Source organism: Canis lupus, chromosome X (assembly GCF_011100685.1).
Source record: "Canis lupus familiaris isolate Mischka breed German Shepherd chromosome X, alternate assembly UU_Cfam_GSD_1.0, whole genome shotgun sequence".
Classification (NCBI taxonomy): Eukaryota; Metazoa; Chordata; class Mammalia; order Carnivora; family Canidae; genus Canis; species Canis lupus.
The window spans coordinates 105947054-105968762 of NC_049260.1; the positions used below are offsets into that span (position 1 = coordinate 105947054).

The window sequence follows — 21709 nt, forward strand, 5'->3', positions numbered from 1 at the left end:
CAATATGCCAAAACAATGTGCTGCATTTTACTTTTAAAAAATAGAAATTTTAAATGTTGAGTGTATTTCTATGTAATTACACATTTTGAAGGAAAAGTGTCAGTTCCAAAGTAGTGGTGCACGAAAAAGTGTAAACACCATGTCATTTTAATTATACATTTTGCAAATAAAGCATTGCATTAAAAAAATTCCTGACTTCTCAGTGGAAACAATAGAAGCTAGTACACAATGGAATGGCATTATTATAGTGTGAAAGAAAACGACTGTAAAAGTAGAACTCCATAACCAATGAAAATATCCTTAAGAAAGGAAGGTGCCATAGGTATGTCAGGCAAACCAAATCTGAGCGAATTTATAGTCAGCAAGCCTGCACTAAAGGGAATTCTTTAGGCAAAAGGGAAATAATCCCAGATAGATACTTTAAAAAGGCAGGAAAGAGTGAAGAGCAAAGGACAACTAAATATATAGGTAAAAACAGATTGATTTGAGGAAGACATAGACGTGGCCAACATGAACATGAGAAAATGCCCTGCATCACTTGCCATCAGGGAAATACAAATCAAAACCACAATGAGATACCACCTCACACCAGTGAGAATGGGGAAAATTAACAAGGCAGGAAACCACAAATGTTGTAGAGGCTGTGGAGAAAAGGGAACCCTCTTACACTGTTGGTGGGAATGTGAACTGATGCAGCCACTCTGGAAAACTGTGTGGAGGTTCCTCAAAGAGTTAAAAATAGACCTGCCCTACAACCCAGCAATTGCACTGTTCGGGATTTACCCCAAGGATACAGATGCAATGAAATGCCAGGACACCTGCACCCCGACGTTTCTAGCAGCAATGTCCACAATAGCCAAACTGTGGAAGGAGCCTCGGTGTCCATCGAAAGATGAATGGATAAAGAAGATGTGGTTTATGTATACAATGGAATATTACTCAGCCATTAGAAATGACAAATACCCACCATTTGCTTCGACGTGGATGGAACTGGAGGGTATTATGCTGAGTGAAGTAAGTCAATCGGAGAAGGACATTGTATTCTCATTCATTTGGGGAATATAAATAATAGTGAAAGGGAATAGAAGGGAAGGGAGAAGAAATATGTGGGAAATATCAGAAAGGGAGACAGAACATAAAGACTCCTAACTCTGGGAAACGAACTAGGGGTGGTGGAAGGGGAGAAGGGCGGGGGGTGGGGGTGAATGGGTGACGGGCACTGGGGGGGGCACTTGACAGGATGAGCACTGGATGTTATTCTGTATGTTGGTAAATTGAACACCAATAAAAAATAAAATTATTAAAAAAAACCAGATTGATTTGAATGTAGAAAACAATAGTAATAATACTTAGTAGCATTTAAAATACATAGAGAAAGAATTAGGGGCACCTGGCTGGCTCAGTAGGTAAAGTATATGACTCTCGATCTCAGGGATGTAAATTCAAGCCCCACATAGGGTGTAGAGATTACTTAAAAATAAAATCTTTTATTTTTTTAAAAAAGATTTTATTTATTCATGAGAGACACACAGAGAGAATGAGAGAGAGAGGCAGAGACACAGGCAGAGGGAGAAGCAGGCTCCATGCAGGCAGCCTGATGTGGGACCCAATCCCGGGACTCCAGGACCACGTCCTGGGCCGAAGGCAGGGGCTAAACCACTGAGCCACCCAGGGATCCCCAAAATAAAATATTTTTTAAAAAGAATATATATATATATATATACTTTGTGTGTGTGCATTTATATATATATATACATATATATATACATATATATTATTTTAAAAAAAACAAACTTCTAGAAAGGAACGTAAAAGAAGTAAATCAAATAGGAAAAAAAACCATTGGCCATTAAAACCCCAAATATATTTCTAATTTCATTAAAAGTGAATGGGCTGGTGATGAAAATGTTCTAAAATTAATTGTGGTGATGACTGCACAATTCTGTGACTATGGAAATAAAAGCCACGGAATTGTTATACTTTAAATGGGTGACTCATGTGGTCTATGAATTACAACTTAATAAAGCTGTTTTTAGGGCAGCCCGGGTGGCTCAGCGGTTTGGTGCCACCTTCAGCCCAGGATGTGGTCCTGGAGACCTGGGATCGAGTCCCACATCGGGCTCCCTGCATGGAGCCTGCTTCTCCCTCTGCCTGTGTCTCTGCCTCTCTTTCTGTGTCTCTCATGAATAAATAAATAAAATCTCTTAAAAAAATAAAGCTGTTTTTAAAAAGTGAATGGACTAAATATACCAGTCAGAAGATCACAGTTGTCCTACTGGATAAAAACAAAACCCAACTACATACAGCTTATCAAGGACGTATCTTTTTTAAAATATATTATTTATTTATTCATGAGAGACACAGAGAAAGAGGTAGAGACATAGGTAGAGGGAAAAGCAGGTTCCCTGTGGGGAGCCTGATGTGGGACTCAATCCCAGCACCCTGGGATCATGACCTGAGCTGAAGGCAGACACTCAACCACTGAGCCATCCAGGCGTCCCATCAAGGACATACCTTAAATATAAGTTGAAAGTAGGGGCACCTGGATGGCCCAATTGGTTAAGTGGCTGACTTGGTTTTGGCTCAGGTCATGATCTCTGAGTCCTGGGATCGAGCCCCAGCACTCAGCATGGAGTCTGCTTGAGGATTCTCTCCCTCTCCCTCTACTCTTTCTCTCTTTCCTCAAATAAATAAATAAAACTTTTAAAAAAATTAGTTGAAAGCAAAAGAATGGTGAGGGTGCTTGGCTGTCTCAGTTGGTGGAGCAACTCTTGATCTTGGGTTCAAGCCCCACATTGGGTGTGGTGATTACTTAAAATTTTACCAAAAAAAGTAAAAGAATGGTTAAAAAATGTATCTTGCAAACACTAAGCACAAGAAAGCTGACATAGCTGTACTAATACCAAACAAAGCTTGACTAGAGGTAGAGAAGAATATTTCATAATAATAAAGGAATCAATTGGCTAGGAAAAATATAACAAATTGTATAGCTATATGCATCCACAACCAATATAAATCAAAAATTGATAAAACTAAAAGGGACAAATCCACAACCATGGTAAGAAGTTTGAACACACGTCTTTCAAGAGCTGATAGAATAAGGAGACAAAAGATCAGTAAGACAGAAGATCTAAATTACACAATGAGTAAATTCTATATATCTAGGTATCCGATAGGTAGATTATGTCGATATATATATTTTGTATATATACATATGTGTCTATATTACGTTACATAAAACTCTCTACCCAATAACAGAATACGTATTCTTTTCAAATGCAAATGTAACACCAAAATTGACCATATACTAATAAAGGAAGCCTCAACAAATTTCAAATTATTCAAAGCATTCCAAGTGTTCTCTCACTACAGTGAAAGTAAGGTGGACATCCATAACACAGCGATGACCCTGAAATTCTCAACTGCCTAGAAGGTAAGCAACGATAACAAAAAATAATATCAGAATACAAGGAATAACACTTTAAGCCCAGAAACCTCACAACTTGTGTGAAACGATAAATTGCTAAAGAAACACAACTTACTGATGTGACACAAGAATAAACAGAACAGAGACGCCTGCATGGCTCAGTGGTTGAGCATCTGTCTTTGGCTCGGGTCGTGATCCTGAGGTTCCGGGATCAAGTCCCACATCAGGCTCCTAGCAGGGAGCCTGCTTCTCCCTCTGCTTATGTCTCTGCCTCTCTCTGTGTCTCTCATGAATAAACAAAAAAATTTTTAAAAAGAATAAACAGAACATAGTTCAAAGAATCTGTGATCTATTATAGTAATTGAAGCACCTTATGAAGCATCTTCCCAAAGACAACTCCAAGACCCAGATGGCTGAATCTTAGGAAAAAAAAAAAAAAAAAGAAAAGAACTCATCTTCACAAACACTTTCAGAGAATAGGAAAATATCGAAACATCTCTAAATTCCTTTTTTGAGGCCAAAAGAATCTTGTTACCAAAACCTAATAAGGATTATAAGAAAGGAAAATTGCCGGAAACCCTTTCTTGTGAGCACAAATGTGAAATTCCTAAATATAGTATTAGCAAATGAATCAAGAACTATATACAAAGAATAGTATGTCAGAAACAAATTACTTTTTTTCTAGGAATGTAAAGGCTAATATTCTAAAATCAATAAATATAGTTGCCATATAAATAGAGAAAAAAGTCTTATCATCATCATCTTGATAGATGCAGAAAAAATCTTTAAAAATGTAACATTCAAGGGCGCCTGGGTGGCTCAGCTGGTTAAGCATCTGCCTTCCGCATGATCCTAACGTCCTGGGCTTGAGCCTCGTATGGGATGCCCTGCTCATAGGGGAGCCTGCTTCTCCCTCTCCCTCTGCCTGCTGCTCCCCCTGCTTGTTCTCTCTCTCTCATAAATAAATAAATAAATAAATAAATAAATAAATAAATAAATAAATAATTTTTAAAAATAAATAAAAATCTAACACTTGTATAACATTCAGATGCACCATCCTGGCTCCAGATCAAGCTTGAGGTGTGCATGGCTGTGGTGATGAGAGCCTGAACCAGCAGGGGGCAGGAGATGCCTATGACCAGCTGGACTTCGGAAGCCGACTGGCGATGGAGAACCACCAAGGCTAACTGGGCAGTATACTCAACACCAAGAGCCCAAGCAGCCCTCTGTGACAAGTCTCTACTCTTGAGTTTCTGAGTGACCTGGGTGGGGGCGATGGACACAGGGAATCTCAGGGTGAGGGCTACCCGGCCCTGTCTTACGGATCCTGGAGTGCAGGAAAGGGTCAGTTCTGTCTTTGAGGAGCATTTGGTTGAGAACTCTTGGCTCTGTCTCAAGGAGCTTGGAGCATAGGAGGCTCTGAGGTGAGGTGGCCTGGTCCCTGCCTTGGAGAGTTTGGGATGAGGAGCTCTCAGTCTCAATCTTTGAAGTCTGGGCCAAGGGTACAGGTATTGTCCCAGGGTGCCCAAGAGGAGGGAAACTTGATCCCAGTCCTATGGATCCTGGGATGAGGTTGCTTGGCTCTATCCCAAAGAGCCCTGTGTTTGAGGGATTTGGTCCTGTCTCAGGGACTACAGGGTTGGGGAGGGTTATGGCTCTGTCCAGAAAAAAATGGGGGTTTATGCCTCACCACCCCTTCCCACAGTGAGGCAACCATGGCACCTGTCCTGAGAAGCTGGAAGCGAGGGGAAATGGTCCTGTTCCTGGGAAGTCTGGGATGAGGAGCAGGGCAAGGTTGTGAAGAGCCAGGGTTGAGGGATGGCCTGGGGCACACTGCCCAGCATTCATCTGACACATCTCTGCCGTGGGCAGAGGGATTCAAACACGGCAGCAAGCAGAATGGAGCACGGTCGGAGCCGGCTCTGTGGAGTCCCCAGCACCTTCTCCAATGCCCCAGGTAGCTCCTGATGTCCTGGAGATGCAGGTCCAAGATGGCAGCCAAATTCGCGGCCTGCCGGGGCCGTGTTGCTCTCGGGTTCTGGCGTGCGGTGGGGCTGCACATGGCACCTGCTGTCCTCAGATTCTGCCCGGGCTGGGGGAAGGCTGTCAGCTGCGCTGAGATTGTCAAGTGGCAGGTGCAGACCTGCACCAGCTTACCAAGCTATGCTTCCTGCAGACTGAGGACAGCTAGGTGCCAGTCTCAGTGGACACTGGCCTAGATCCCTTGATGGGGCACCCCCATGTGCCTGCAGTGTAGGTAGCGAGCGAGGCTACCACCCCCAGGGGCACTCACTGATCTGGGCCCTACCCCTAGCTCCAGCTGTGGTCTCTGACCCTAAAGAAAGGCTTGAAGACCTCCCAAGCAAGCCATTCTCCAGATATGACAGTCTAGGGTGTCTGTGTCTTCTCTGACAAGCTCTGTAACTGTTCAACTGTTCCCCCATGACTTGAATCCACAGAAATGGGTCTGCCTGTCCTGCTAGCCATTCTCTCTGGTGTGCCATGAAGAGTGACAGGTGTGAGGTCTCCGCTGGGTTCTGGAATGCTTGAGAAGGGCTTGCTCTGCCTTCTACCTACAGTGCCTCTGACAGAGGTCCAGGGAGTGGGTTGGAAATAAATGTTCTCCCCATTTGTCTGAAAAAAAGGCATATATATAATATTCATTCATAATTAGGAAAAATGTTTGTGGCAAATTAATAATATGAAGGAACTTTCTTAATCTTATGAAGGACATCTATAAAAAATTAAATATTGGGGAACCTGGGTAGCTCAGTTGTTGAGCACCTGCCTTTGGTTCAGGTCATGATCCCGGGGTCCTGGGATCGAGTCCCCACATCAGGCTCCCTGTGAGGAGTCTGCTTCTCTCTCTGCCTATGTCTCTGCCTCTCTCTCTGTGTTTCTCATGAATAAATAAATAAAATATTTAAAAAAAAAGAAAAGAAAAATTTCCCCCTGAGATCAGGAATGAGAGAAAAAAAATTCTGTTATCATCATTTCTATTCAATATCAAACTTGGAATCCAGTGCAATAACACAGGAAAAAGCAATATGGCAGGAAAGGAAGGAATAAAACCATCATTATTTACAACATGGTTTTGCAAAAAAAAAAAAAAATTCCAAAAGAACTTACAGAACATCTGTTAGAATTAATAAGCAAATTTAGCAAGCTGCTGGATAGGCATATGTAAAAAAATCAAGTGTACTTCTATAAACCAGCATCAAATAAATAGGAAATCAATTTTTTAAGGTGACATTTATAATAGTTTCAAATAACATCAATTGATTAGGAATAAATCCAAATAAAGATGCCCAAGAGCTTTATACTGGAAACTACATAAAACTACAAAAAAAAGGACATAAAAATAGAAAAATATACCATCATTATGGATTACTAGACTCAATATGATAAAGATATCAATGCTCTCCAAATTGATGTGTAAACTCAATGCAATAGCAATCAAGATCCCAATAGGTTGTATTTTTCCATTAGGAAATTGACACACTGATTATAATATTTATATAGAGATGCAAATGTTCAAAAATATCCAAAATAGGGGCACCTGGGTGGCTCAGTCAGTTAAGCATCTGCCTTTGGCTCAGGTCCTGATCTCAGGGCCCTGGGATCAAGCCCCACATCAGGCTCCCTGCTCAGTGGGGAGCCTGCTTCTCCCTCTCTTGTTCTCCCTGCTTGTACTCTCTCTGTGTCAAATAAATAAAAATCTTAAAAAAAATAGCCAAGATGTATTGTGGATCTAAATAAGAATGATAGATCAACAAAAGACCCACAAGAAAGCAAAGGAGAATATGTTTATGACTTTTACAAAAGCAATGATTTCTTTAAAAAGACCAAAACGCACAAACCATAAACCATAAAAGAAAAAATTGATTAACTGGACTACATTACATTTAAGAAATTCTGTTTGTGGAGAGACAGTATTAAAACACTAAAAAGCAAGGCACAGAGAAGGAAACAATAGTTATATATTCTATAACTGACAAAGGGATTACTTTTATCCAAAATATATAAGAAATTCGGGGCAGCCCTGATTGCCCAGCGGTTTAGCACCGCCTTCAGCCCAGGGTGTGATCCTGGAGACCCAGGATCGAATCCCACGTCGGGCTCCCTGCATGGAGCCTGCTTCTCTCTCTGAAGTGTCTCTGACTCCCTCTCTCTCTCTCTCTCTCCCTCTCTGTGTCTGTCATGAATAAATAAATAAATCTTTTAAATATATATATATAAGAAATTCCTACAATTAAGAAAAAGGCAGAAAATTCTAGAAAAGTGGGTAAAATACTTGAACAGGCATTTTTCTTTTAGCACCATGTTAGCTACATTCCACAGATTTTTGACATATTGTATTATCATTTCAACTCATTCCAAATATTTTCTTTTTTAAATGTCATTATTATTAAATTCACATTATTTATATATAAATGTTACTGAATTATCATTATTATTTCATCAACATATTTTGTTATTTATACTTAATAATTATTCAGAAAAATGAAATACCCACGCCTACTGAATGGCCAGAATCAAGCTTGGCAATAGGATTCGTACTTCAGGTTTGCTCCTAGGGAAATGCCTATTAAGCACTCTTTGAATTTTGCATCCATTTTCTGGTTCTGAGTTTCACTGACCAAAATTTTCCAATCGCCAACTTCACCTTTGTGGAATAAAAAAGGGCCAACAGCACCAATAATAAACCATGCGTTCCCTGGGACTTTGCTCGCATTGCTTGGAAGGTAGTCTGGGCTGTGATGGTTTGAATCTGCTCCCCAGTTAAAGAGAATCCAAAGAACTCAGCAATTTGTTGTATTCCAGCAGCCAGGTTCTTTTTCAGGTCTTCATATAATAGGAACTTAATATTTTCATCATCAAGATGTTCCAATTAATGGTGGAATCAATGTAGCTTCCCCAAGAAACTTGTCCTTTCATGAACTGTCTGAATTCACCCCAAGAGCCACAGCTTGGAATATCAGGGATATCACTGTGAAAATGAAAAAATGTATTTTTACCCTAAATGTATCTTTAGGGTTTTGAAATATCACCAATATCTTAGCTTTATTCTTGAAGATGGACCCAGGTAATTTGTCATAATGGAGTTGAGTTGTCAAAATCCTTGGCGATGGGAACTGTTTCATTCTCTGGTATTTTTCTGGGTCCTCACATTCAAGAATTGGGAATTCTGGATATTCATACTTTTTTTATATTCAGCAAATATTAATTCACTAATGATGTGGAGAATCCAATTTGAACACTTTGGATAAGATGCAAGTACTATGTCATCACTTCTGGCTTCAAAGGTGTCCAAGGCATTGAAAGTTTCTGAGGTGCACATGGTGATTGGGTATGGAATCCCATGATAAATGAAAAACAAGCGAGAAAGTGCAGTTTCTTTTGATTTTTCCAAAGCTTCATCAATATAGTCAATAAATTTGGACTTATTGGCCATGCTGGCTGCCCACTGATGAACCTGTTCTGTCCAAAATATTTCCTAATTTACCATTGGGTTTCTGCTTGACCCATGGATTAAACAGAAATCTGTTGCTGAATTTCTAAGACCTTGGAAGTTTGCACTGTTGACATTATCTATCTGGAATTAATTTCTAGCTTACTTCCATTTGGTCAGAAAAATTTTCATCTGTTTTAACATGACCCAAGATTTAGTCTAGCAGGCCCACTTTATTTATAAATTCATAAAAATTTTTAAAGATTTTTAAAAATTTTTTTAAGATTTTATTTTTAAGTAATTTCTACACACAATGTGGGGCTTAAACTCACAACACCAAGATCAGGAGTCACATACTCCACCAAGTGAGCCAGCCAGGCGATCCTTTTTATTTTAATGATTTTTTTTAAGTTTCTTTCTTTCTTTTTTTTTTTTTTTAGTAATCTCTACACTCTACCTGGGGCTGAAATTCATGACCCCGAGATCAAGAATCATATGCTCTACTGATCGAGCCAGCCAGGTGCCCCTAATAAGCTCACTTTACCAGAAAAAAAAAAAAAGAAGAAGAAAGAAAAAAATATTTATTTATTTATTTACTTTCCCAGAAATATTTTTTTAAAAGATTTTATTTATTTATTTATGAGAGACAGAGAGAGAGAGAGAGAGAGGCAGAGACACAGGCAGAGGGAGAAGCAGGCTCCATGCAGGGAGCCCAATGTGGGACTAGATCCTGGGTCTCCAGGATCACGCCCTGGGCTGAAGGCGGCACTAAACCGCTGAGCCACTGGGGCTGCCCACTTTACCATAAATATTAAAGAGAATTCTTTGGGGTGAAAGCAAGTGGCCCCAGATGGTAACTGGAATCTACATGAACAAGCAAAGAGCACCAGTAAAGGTAATTATGTAACTATAAAAGCCTGTACAAATCTATATTTTATCTCCTTTCTCCTCTTAATTTAAAAAGTAAGTATTTGAAGCAATGTGTGTATAATTGTATCATTGTGCCTATAACCTCTAAAAATGTAACATATTTGCCAACAAGAGCACAAAAGAGGTGGGGGGCGGGGAAAGCAAGTTGTATTGGTTTAAAGAAATGGTACCAAATGGTTACTCAAATCCACAGGAAAAAATGAAGACAACTATAAATGGCAAATAAAAAAGCAAACACAATAAACTCTAAATATATACTTGGCGTCTTCTTTCATCAGCTTATCTTCTAGATGTAAAATCATTTGCAGTAATAGCTATAACATTGTATATTTGGGTTTGCAACATACAAAAATGTAACATGTATAACAATAATAGCACAAAATGGGGAAGAGGGAATATAGCAATATAGGTAGGAATACTTCTTTATGTTGCTCTCTCTGTGTGTCTCATGAATAAATAAATAAAATCTTGAAAAAAGAAAACAAAAAAAAGAGAGATAGCAATGTAAATCCAACTATACCAATAATAAAATTAAAGTGAATAGATTAGGGGCTATCTGGGTGGCTCAATTGGTACAGCAGATGACTCTTGATCTCAGGGTCACAAGTCTGAGCCCCACATTGGGGCTTACTTAAAAAAATAAAGTGAATGGATTAACCAATCCAATCAAGAGGCAGAGAATACAAGACTGGACAAGAGAAAACAAGATCCAACTATATGTTGTCTATGAGAAGAGTCATACTTTTTTTTTTTTAATGATAGTCACACAGAGAGAGAGAGAGGGGGGCAGAGACACAGGCAGAGGGAGAAGCAGGCTCCATGCACCGGAAGCCCGACGTGGGATTTGATCCCGGGTCTCCAGGATCATGCCCTGGGCCAAAGGCAGGCGCTAAACTGCTGCGCCACCCAGGAATCCCAAGAGTCATACTTTAGATTCAAAGATACAAATAGGTTAAAAGTCAAAAGATGGAAAAATATATATCATGCAATTAGCAACCATAAGAAAGCTGGAGTGACTCCACTAAAATCAGACAAAGCAGACACCAAGACAAAAATAATTACTAGACAGTAAGAAGGACATTATATATTGATTTAAAAAAGGTCAGTACACCAAGAACATATACCAAGTATTAACATACATGCAACTACAGCAGAGCCCCAAATACATTAAGCAAAAACTGACACGAGTGAAAGGAGAATTAGACAATTCAACAATAATAGTTGAAGACTTCAATATCTCAATTGTAATAGTAGAAAGAAAAACTAGGCAGAGATCATAAGGAAGTAGAAGTCTTGAATAGTACTATAAGCCAGCTAGAGCTAATAGAAATGTATGTATAAAACACTTGCACAAAACAAAAACAGAATATATATTCTTCTCAAGTGCACATGGAATATTCTCTACGATAGACCATATGTTAGGCAATAAAACAAACCTCAATACACTCAAAATGATCGAAACCATACAAAATATGTTCTCTGATCACAATAAAGTGAAATTAGAAATGAATAACAGAAAAAAATGGGAAATTCACAAATGTGTGGAAATTAAACAACACATTCTATTTATTTTTCTTTTTCTTTTTTTAAATTAAAGATTTTATTTATTTATTCATGAGAGACACAGAAAGAGAGGCAGAGACACAGGCAGAGGGAGAAGCAGACTCCATGCAGGAAGCCCGATGTGGGACTTGATCCCGGGACTCTGGGATTATGCCCTGAGCAAAGGCAGATGCTCAACCGCTGAACCACCCAGGTGTCCCAAGAATAAAAGAATATTTAATTATTTTTAATAAAATATTTGTTTATTTAAAGTTATTTAAGTAATCTTTACGCGCATTGTGGGGCTCAAACTCACCACCCTAAGGTCAAGAGCTTCATGTTCCTCCAACTGATCCAGCCAGGTGCCCCTAAACAACACATTCTTATACAATGGGCCAAAGAAAATACCAGAAGAGAAATTACAGAAGACTTCAAAATGAATATGAATGAACATGTAAACACAACATACCAAAATTTGTGGGATGCAGCTAGAGACGTTTACAGCTCTAAACACTTAGATTAAAAAAGAAGAAAGATTCAAACCAATAACCTAACCTTCCACCTTTAGAAACTAGAGAAGCAGAACAAAATAAACTCAAAGCAATTAAAAGGAAATAATAAAGATTTGAGTGAAAACGAATGAATTAGAGAATAGGGGAAAATCAATGAAACCAAAAGTTGGCTCTGGGAAAAGATAAAAAAAACAAAACAAAAACAAAACAAAACAAACAAAAGGCCCCCCCAAAACACCAAAATGAAAAACATTTAGCTAGGACTGACCAAGAAAAAAGAGAGAAGACTCAATTTCCTGAAAACAGAAATGAAAGAGAGAACATCACTACCAAACTTGTAGAAATAAAAAGGATTCTAAATGTATGACTATGTGCCAACAACTTACATAAAATAGACAAATTACTAGAAAGACACAAACTACCATAAATGGGGCACCTGGCTGGCTCAGTCCAAGGAGTGTGCAATTTCTAGATCTCAGGGTCATGAGTTCAAGCTCCACTTTGTGCATGGAGTCCTACTTTAAAAAAATAAAAGTGAATAACTGCAAAAATTTAAAAAGTCAAACAACCTTCTTGATACAAGAGAGGACAGAAAAATCTGAACAGACCTGTATTAAGAAGAGATGGAATTAATTTAAATTTAATTTAACTTAAAATCTGGGGACACCTGGGTGGCTCAGTGATTGTCTGCGGTTGTCTAGGGTCGTGATTCCAGGGTCCTGGAATCGAGTCCCACATTGGGCTCCCTGCAGGGAGCCTGCTTCTCCCTCTACCTATGTCTCTGCCTTTCTCTCTGTGTCTCTCATGAATAAATAAAAAGTCTTTAAAAAAAAACTAAAATTAAATTAAAAAATGAAATCTACTCACAGGGGATCCCTGGGTGGCTCAGCGGTTTGGCGCCTGCCTTTGGCCGGGGGCGCAATCCTGGAGTCCCGGATCAAGTCCCGCGTCGGGCTCCCGGCCTGGAGCCTGTTTCTCCCTCTTCCTGTGTCTCTGCCCCGCCTCCCCCATCATGAATGAATGAATGAATGAATGAATAAATAAATCTTTAAAAAAAAAGAAAACTACTCAGAGAAAGGCTCAGGATCAAAAGGCTTCATTGGTGAGTTCCACAAAAACATTTTTGAAAGAAATAATAGCAATTTTCACAAACTTTTCCAAAAAATAGAAGAGGGAACACTTCCTAACTCCTATTATGAGGACAGTAGTCTCTGACACCAAATTCAGAAAAAAACATAGCAAGTAAATAAAACTAAAGATCAATAACTCTTATGAAACTAGAAACAAGAGGTGCCCCGGTGGCTCAGTCAGTTGACTCTCTGACTCTTGATTTCAACTCAGGGTTCTGGGATCAGGCCATGCAGGGCTCTGCATTCAGTGGGGAGTCAGCTTAAGGGTTTCTCTCCCTGGCTCTCTGCCCCTTCTCCTGCACTCTCTCTTTCTCTCTCACATGGATGAAAAAATCTTAAAAAAAAAAAAAAAAAAACACTAGAGTGATCCCTGGGTGGCTTAGCAGTTTAGCATCTGCCTTTGGCCCAGGGTGTGATCCTGGAGTCCCGGAATCGAGTTCCACATCAGGCTCCCTGCATGGAGCCTGCTTCTCCCTCTGCCTGTGTCTCTGCTTCTCTCTCTCTGTGTGTGTCTCTCATGAATAAATAAATAAAATCTTAAAAAAAAAACCACTAGAAACAAAAATCCTTAACAAAATACCGACAAACCAAATACAGCAACATATAAAAAGGATCATACACCATGACCAAGTTGGATTCATCCCAGGGTTACAAGGTTGTTTTAACGTCCAAAATTCAGGTAATGTAATAGGTCATACCAATAAAATAAAAAACAAAGTTTGCATAATCATCTCAATAGATGCAGAAAAATTACTTGACAAAATTCGTTGTCCTGAATGATAACAACACTCAACAAACTAAGAATTGAAGGAATCTTTCTCAATCTGATGAAGGATATCTTTGAAAAATCTACAACTAATGTCATACTTAATGGTGAAAGATCGAAAGCTTTCTCCCTAAGATCAGGAATGGAAACATGGATGTCTGTTTTTGTCATTCCTATTCAACATTTTTAAAAATTGAGACATATTTGGCATGCAACATTGTATAAATTTAAGATGTATAACATGTTGATGTGATACGTTCATATACTGTAATATGATTGCCATTATAGTCATAGTTGGCATTTCTGTCTCCTCACATAATTATCATTTTCTTTTTGTGGTGGGAATAGTTAAGATCTGGTCTGCTTAGTAGACCTGACAATTATTTAAAAAAAAAACTGACAATTATAATACAATATTGCTGTCTGTATTAACTATACTGTGCATTAGATCTCTAGGACTGATTTATTTATTTATTTATTTATTTATTTATTTATTTAATATTTTATTTATTTATTCATGAGAGACACACACACAGAGAGAGAGAGAGAGAGGCAGAGACATAGGCAGAGAGATAAGCAGGCTCCATGCAGGGAGCCCGATGTGGGACTCAATCCCAGGACTCCAGGATCATGCCCTGAGCTGAAGGCAGACCCTCAACCGCTGAGCCCCCCAGGTGTCCCTCTAGGACTTATTTAGCTACTAGTTGCAAGTTTTTGCCCTCAGGGCAGCCCGGATGGCTCAGTGGTTTAGCGCTTCCTTCAGCCCAGGGCATGATCCTGGAGACCCAGAATCAAGTCTCACATCGGGCTGCCTGCATGGAGCCTGCTTCTCCCTGTGTCTGTGCCTTTCTTTCTGTGTCTCTCATGAATAAATAAATAAAATCTTAAAAAAAAAAGTTTCACCCTCGGACCATACCTCTTTTATTAAACATCCTATGGACTTCTCTAACAAAGGTCTTGGCAAGAAAAAAATAAAAGGCATGTAGACTGGAAATGAAGAAGTAAATAAAACTTATCTCTATTTGCAGATAACATGATCTTGTATATATCAAATCTTAAGGAATACCCTAGAAATCTACTAGCACTAATAAATGAGTTCAACAAGGTTGTGGGTACAGGATCAAAGTACAAAAAGCATCTATATTTCTATATACTAACAATGAACACATCAAAATGAAATTAAACAATTCCATTTACAATAGCATCCAGAAATAAAATACTTTGGAATAAACTTAATAGAAGTGCTGACCTGTACACCAAAAACCCAGCAAATATTGTCGAAAGAAATTAAAAATCTAAAACATTAGGGATCCCTGGGTGGTGCAGCGGTTTGGCGCCTGCCTTTGGCCCAGGGCGCGATCCTGGAGACCGGGGATTGAATCCCACGTCGGGCTCCCGGTGCATGGGGCCTGCTTCTCCCTCTGCCTGTGTCTCTGCCTCTCTCTCTCTCTGTTACTATAATAAATAAATAAATAAATAAAATTTAAAAAATCTAAAACATTAGAAATCATCCCATATTCATAGATCAGAAGACTTAGTATTTTTAAGATGGCAATACTCCTGAAATCAATGTACAAATTCAGTAAGGATTCGACAATCCTCTATCAAAACTTCAGCTGGCTTTGTTGAAGAATTTTATAAGCTGATCCTAAAATCCATCTGTAAATTCAGAGGACCTAGAATAACCCAAAAAACCTTGAAAAAAGGGGATCAGAGTTGGAGGATTCACGTTTCCTAATTTCAAGACTTAACTACAAAGTTGTAATAATCAAGAGAATGTGGTACCGGCATAAGAATAAACACACAGAGCAATAGAGGAGCATCAGAAATAAACTCCTATTTGTGGTCAATTGATTTTCAACAAGAGTGCCAAGACAATTCAGTGGGGGAAAGAATGCTATTTTCCACAAATGGTGCTGGGACAACTGAAAACCTACATGCAATATGATACATCTGGACCCCTACCTTCCACCACATGCAAAATTTGATTCAAAATTGATTAGAGACTTGGGCACTTGGGTGGCTCAGTTAAGTTAGGCCTCTGCCTTGGGCTCAGGTCATGATCCAAGTCCTGGGATCCAGCCCCTTGTAGGGCTCCCTCCTCAGTGGGGAGACTGCTTTACCCTCTCCCTCTGCCCCTCTCCTGGCTTGTGCTTTCTCTCTCAGATAAATAAATAAAAACTTTTAAAAATTGATTAAAGACTTAAATGTAAGTGCTAAAATATCCTCTGAACTTAACAAAAGTGTTGAGCATGGAAAACATAGGTTTTACTAAGTAAAAACATCAGGTTTTTAGGTTTGTAGGAATTAGTTTCCAGTTCCCCCAAAATATACATTCACTCTATATCTTCAAGCTGCTTTTGGTAGACCAGCTCTTTGCCAAACAGGTCCTTTGCATCTATGAACTCATCGTAGAGGCTATTCATGTCTAAAATGTCCATAATTTTTTTAAGTAGGCTCCACATCCACCACGGGGCTTGAACTCATGACCCTGAGATTGAGAGTCAAATACTCTACCTGCCTGAGCCAGCCAGGTACCCCAAAAATATCCATAAGTTTTGGACACCATAAAGCATATTGGATGTCATCATAAGTTAACCCTCTTTTTCTCTGGGAGAATGGTTTTAAAGCACAGTGTAACTTGAAATTGCGAAATCAAAATTGGATTCCAAATAAGTTGAAGTTTTCGTAAGAAATTGAGAAAGTCCTGTTTAATTTGACTGCCCTTTTCTTTCTTTTTTTTTTTAGATTTTATTTATTTATTCATGAGAGATACACACAGAGAGAGGCAGAGACACAGGCAGAAGGAGAAGCAGGCTCCATACAGGGAGCCTGACGTGACTGCCCTTTTCTGGTGACATTTTATTTTGAGTTCTAAAGTCTTCTGATTTCTACAGTTTATGTTGGCACTGTCTGCTGAATATGTAGATAGATGAGCAAAATTATACAAGATATCAACGACCTTTTGTTTTATGTTTTCTGCAGTTTCATTACAATCTTCATAGAAATCAAGAAAATGATTTAAAATCGTTTTTCAAATCAAAGTATCTAGGAGCCAGGAGGAACATTTTTAGTTGCTGTGATTTTACCCATCCGTTGATACACTGTAGAAAGCGTAATCCTTGGTCAGATCCGACACAATCAGCTCCACACTGCTAACGGCCAACACATCTTTGTAGCAAAATTCCCTCTTTGGTTCATCTACAGGACATTTTAGCTGTGACCTCCGAATCACGAAATGTAACTTCATTCAAAGAGCAATCAAGAGAGTGACGCAATAATGGGCGTTTGTTGCTGTAGTATGCCAAGTGAAATCAGTGGCCCCCAATTTTGACTGAACTTGAGTGTCTTTTTGGAAAACTGAAAACTTTTGATTGATTTGTTAAGTCCTTTCTGTCTCATCCAGCACTTCTAAGATTCAGTCTCTGAATGAGCTTTCACATTCCCTTCTCTACCATGCCCAGTCCCGAATTCTTTTCAGCTTATTTTTCAGAAAGCTGTGTTTTGGTTGTTTACCTCTCTAATCCAGTCGCATGTGTTCTTCCATCTGTCATCAAAATAACAGTCATTTAGCTTTCTTTTTTGATGATTTCTGGGTCAGGCTGGTTGGTATTGTGATGGTTTTCAGTCTTTATATCTGAACACTTAGAATATGCGTGCAGTATTTATAATATTAAAACTTTAAGGGCAGCCCAGCCGCCTTCAGCCCCACGCGTGATCCTGGAGACCCGGGATCGAGTCCCATGTCGGGCTCCCTGCGTGGAGCCTGCTTCTCCCTCTGCTTGTGCCTCTGCCTCTCTCTGCATCTCTCTGTGTCTCTCATGGATAAATAAATAAAATCTTAAAAAAAATTTTTTTTAAATCTAAAAGAATTTTAAGTAGCGGTATCTCCATACAAATCACAAGAGTTAATCCACAGGCATCCCTCCAAGGGAGCAACAGTGGATGCTCTGTTACTGGGAACTGCAAATCATGGTTGCCAACATCAGTGGTCAGGGTTGAAAATGGTGATGGAGGCTGTGGATAGGCAAGTCTATGCCATATCTATTTCACAGTAAAAAAGAGTGTTGCTTTCAACTCCCATTTCTGGAGCCATGGCTTGGGTTTGGTGCCTTTTCCCCAAACATGAGCAACCATTGCTGAAAATGGAATTTTCACATCCTGGGTGGAGTTTCCCAGGATGCAGGAATCTCGGTGCTAAAATTGGGACAGTACCAAGGAAATTGGGATGATTGGTTACTATGTTATACCTTTGGTAACTTTCCAGAGTTCTGAAAGGGTTGTTTTTGATAGTTTTGTTCAGCTTTCTAGTGGTTTTAGGGAGAAGATTTGTTACCCTCCTTCATTTATCATGCTGGAAGTAAATGACCCACACTGTGTATTTCATATATTATTTTTAGTGTGTCCTTTTCTCACTAAAATGTAAACTCCATGGCATTAGGGATTTTTGTCTGTTTTCTTTACTGCCATATCCCCTGTGCTTGGCACATTGTGGGTAAACATTTCTACAGCAAACATCTTGATGAAGAAATGAATTCATGACACTTGCAGGAGTGTGGAGACTAGATTGGAGGAGGGAAAATTGAATCAGATAGGCGAGTCAGTAAGCTAGCAGAGTGGTCCAGATTAGAGCTGGTAGAGATGGTGGAGATAAGGAAACAGTGGACTGGTTTCAGAGATGATTAGGAGACAAAATTGCAATCATTAATGATAAAGTGGAGATTAGCGGGAGTGGGGGCAGGGAGCAGAATGGAAGGTGGTACCAAGGATGATTCCTTGAACTGGGTGAATAGAGGTGCCGTTCAGTGAGTTAGCCAACAGTAGACCAGTACCAGGTCTATAGGGAGAAGATCATGAGTTCTCTTTCAGACATAGTGAGTTTGAGATGCCTTTGAGATGACTAAGCAATTTCAAATAGGCAATTGGTTATATGGTCCTAGAATTCAGAGGAGAAATGTTGGCTAGAGAGATAAATGAGTGTGTTACTACAACCTACGACAGTGGGTGGTAAAAAAAAAAGTGATGGGTGTAGCTGATTGCAAGGGAACATGAGGATAGGGCTAAGATCAAGTTGCAGTTATACTCCATTGCACTCAAGTTTTCATTGGGATTAATCAAATTACTTGATTGGCAACCGGCACCTGAGTTAGGATTTCAAATTTTAAACGTTTTAAAGATTTTGAAATGCAAAAAATTGAAGAGATTTCCAGGTTTTCTACTACTTTTCTCTTAGGTCGTATTTTTAGAGATGATGTATGTTTCGTGGCAGTGTTTGGTGTCCGTTGGTTATATTTTTGTTTTTGTTTTTAATTCTGGTAAGGGTGACTATGGAGGATGACGGTTCTAACCTTGAAAGTATTTATCAAGCCCTATGACCTTAGCACTGTGCTAGGTGCTATGGAGAAGAAATGTCAACTGTGCTTATTCTTAAGGAATTTTCAAACTATTGGCGGGAAGAATCGCATATTAAAATTGGAAGAGATCTTAAAGGTCATCTAGTCTGATTCTGTCATGTTTTTCAGAATATAAAAGAGTGTTCCAGAAAGATGAAGTGATTTTTCAAGTTCAAAATGAAGTGACAGATGTCTGATTAGAAGCCAGGCCTCCTGATTTTTCTTTTTTTTTTTTTCTTTAAAGATTTTATTTATTCACGAGAGACGAGAGAGAGAGAGAGAGAGAGAGAGAGAGAGAGAGGCAGAGACATAGACAGACGTAGAAGCAGGCTCCATGCAGGTAGCCCGATGTGGGACTTGATCCCGGGTCTCCAGGATCAGGCTCTGGGGTGAAGGCGGCACTAAACCACTGAGCCACCAGGGCTGCCCATGATTTTTCACCTAATAAAGTACACTACTCTTTTTCACTAAAGTGTTCATTGAGGGCAGCCCCGGTGGCGCAGCGGTTTGGCGCCGCCTGCAGCCTGGGGTGTGATCCTGGAGACCCGGGATCGAGTCCCACATCGGGCTCCCTGCATGGAGCCTGCTTCTCCCTCTGCCTGTGTCTCTGCCTCTCTCTCTCTCTGTGTCTATGAATAAATAAATAAAATCTAAAAAAAATAAAGTGTTCATTGAGGCAATGAATATTAGCTGAGCGCCTACTATGTGAAGGTACTGTTCTAGGCCCTTATGATAAATCATGCTCCCTTTTCATCTGCACTTGCCCCTGGTGATTAATAGTAGGATTCCCAGTGCCCTGGGCATTCAATAAGCAGAGTTGACTGACAATTGGCGTGGCTTACAGATGTATCATCCACTTTTAATTCGTAATCTTTCCTTCTCGGTACCTGGATGACTCAGTGGTTGAGCGTCTGCCTTTGGCTCAGGTTGTGATCCAGGGGTCCTAGGATTAAGTCCCACATCAGGCTCCCTGCAGGGAGCCTGTTTCTCCCTCTGCCTGTATCTTTGCCTCTCTCTGTGTGTCTCTCGTAAATGAACAAATAAAATCTTAAAAAAAAAAATCTTTCCTCCTCAATGCTTGAGGGAAGGGGAAAGAAGTGGTGCATTAACATATGAAGCAAAGAGAGAAAAATATACGATACATAATATAATCAATTGCTGAATTGTATTGCATGACTCTCGGTGCAACAGAGTTATAGGTGCAAAGGCCTAGGGTACAAGACAACAGTCTCAGACAGGAAAAAGTCTTCCAGCAGTAGTAACCACTGACTCCCTGACAAGGCTCCTTGAGAAAGTTCAGCAGATGTTTATTGGACAGGCACTGTGCTAGGTGCCTGGGGTATAAAAGAGAATAAAACATGGTCTCTTCTCCCAAAGAGCTCACTCTCTCGTAGGAGAGACAGAAGTACATATAATTTCAACATGATGTGGCAAGGGATGAGCCAGAGGTCTGGCCAGGTTGCTATGGCAGTGCTGGAGGTGAGCTTTACCCAGTCAAAGGGTGAGAAAAGCTTCTAGAAAGCTAAGAGGCCGATACCTGAATGGCATCCTGAAGGCTGCTGTGTCCTAGCTAGTCCAAAAGAAGTCATAAAGGAGGTTTGGGACGCAAGAACAGCACGGATAAAGCAACAGAAGGTGGACCTAGATGGTGTTATGCTGAATGAAATAAGTCAGAGAAAGACAAGTATCATATGATTTCACTTATATGTGGAATCTAAAAAACAGACCAAATAAAGCAAAAACAGATCCATAAATACAGAGAACAAAGTGATGATTGCCAGGGAGAAGGGAGGTGGAGATTGGGCAACATGGGAAGGGGAGTGGGACATACAGTCTTCCTGTTAGGGAATGAGTAAGTCACAGGGATGGAAGGTACAACATAGGGAATGTAGTCCGTGGCACTGTAATAGGGCTCTATGGGGACAGATGGCCGCTAAGCTAGTGCTGAGCACAGCATAATGTATAGACTTGTCCAATCACCATGTCGTACACCTGAATCTAATACAACATTGTGTGTCAACTAGACTTCAGTGAAAAGAAAGAAAGAGAGACAAGGTTATTGAAATAATAAAAAAGAAACACAGGCTTTTTGTCTCTCTATTCCACCTCTCAGAAAAACTGGAGATCACATTAGCTACTCTTAAGTGGTACAAGATAAAAAGTACTCCATATTACCACCCATAAAGCTAGCTCTTATAGTTAATATTTATTGAACTCTGTGGGCCAGGAACTGTGCTAAGTGTGGTATGTGGAGTATCTCATGCAATCCTCAAAAAAAAAAAAAAATCCTTGAGAAAGAAAGGTACTTCCTTTCAATCTCGGTTTACAGATGAGGAAATCAAGGCATTAAGAAGTTAATCTGAAATCAGGATTTGTGCCCGGGCCATTCGGGGTTTTGCCTTCCAGTATAGTTTCGTCTCATTGTGAATATCAGCTCCCTCAAATCTTATTCATATATAATTCTTTTGAGTTTTTAGACTCATTATTATACTATTTGAGATTAGGGTAGACTTCTCTGGGTTTGTTAATTAGCCAATAGCCAAAGAAGGACCAAAAG

General features: G+C 39.6%; 1 long non-coding RNA gene and 1 pseudogene across 1 annotated transcript in view; both read right to left on the reverse strand.

Moving 5' to 3' along the window:
* Positions 1-21709, reverse strand: part of LOC111094708 — a 134603-nt gene that overhangs the window by 39086 nt on the left and 73808 nt on the right. The window lies entirely within an intron of this gene.
* LOC100686344 lies at positions 7963-8882 on the reverse strand (annotated as a pseudogene).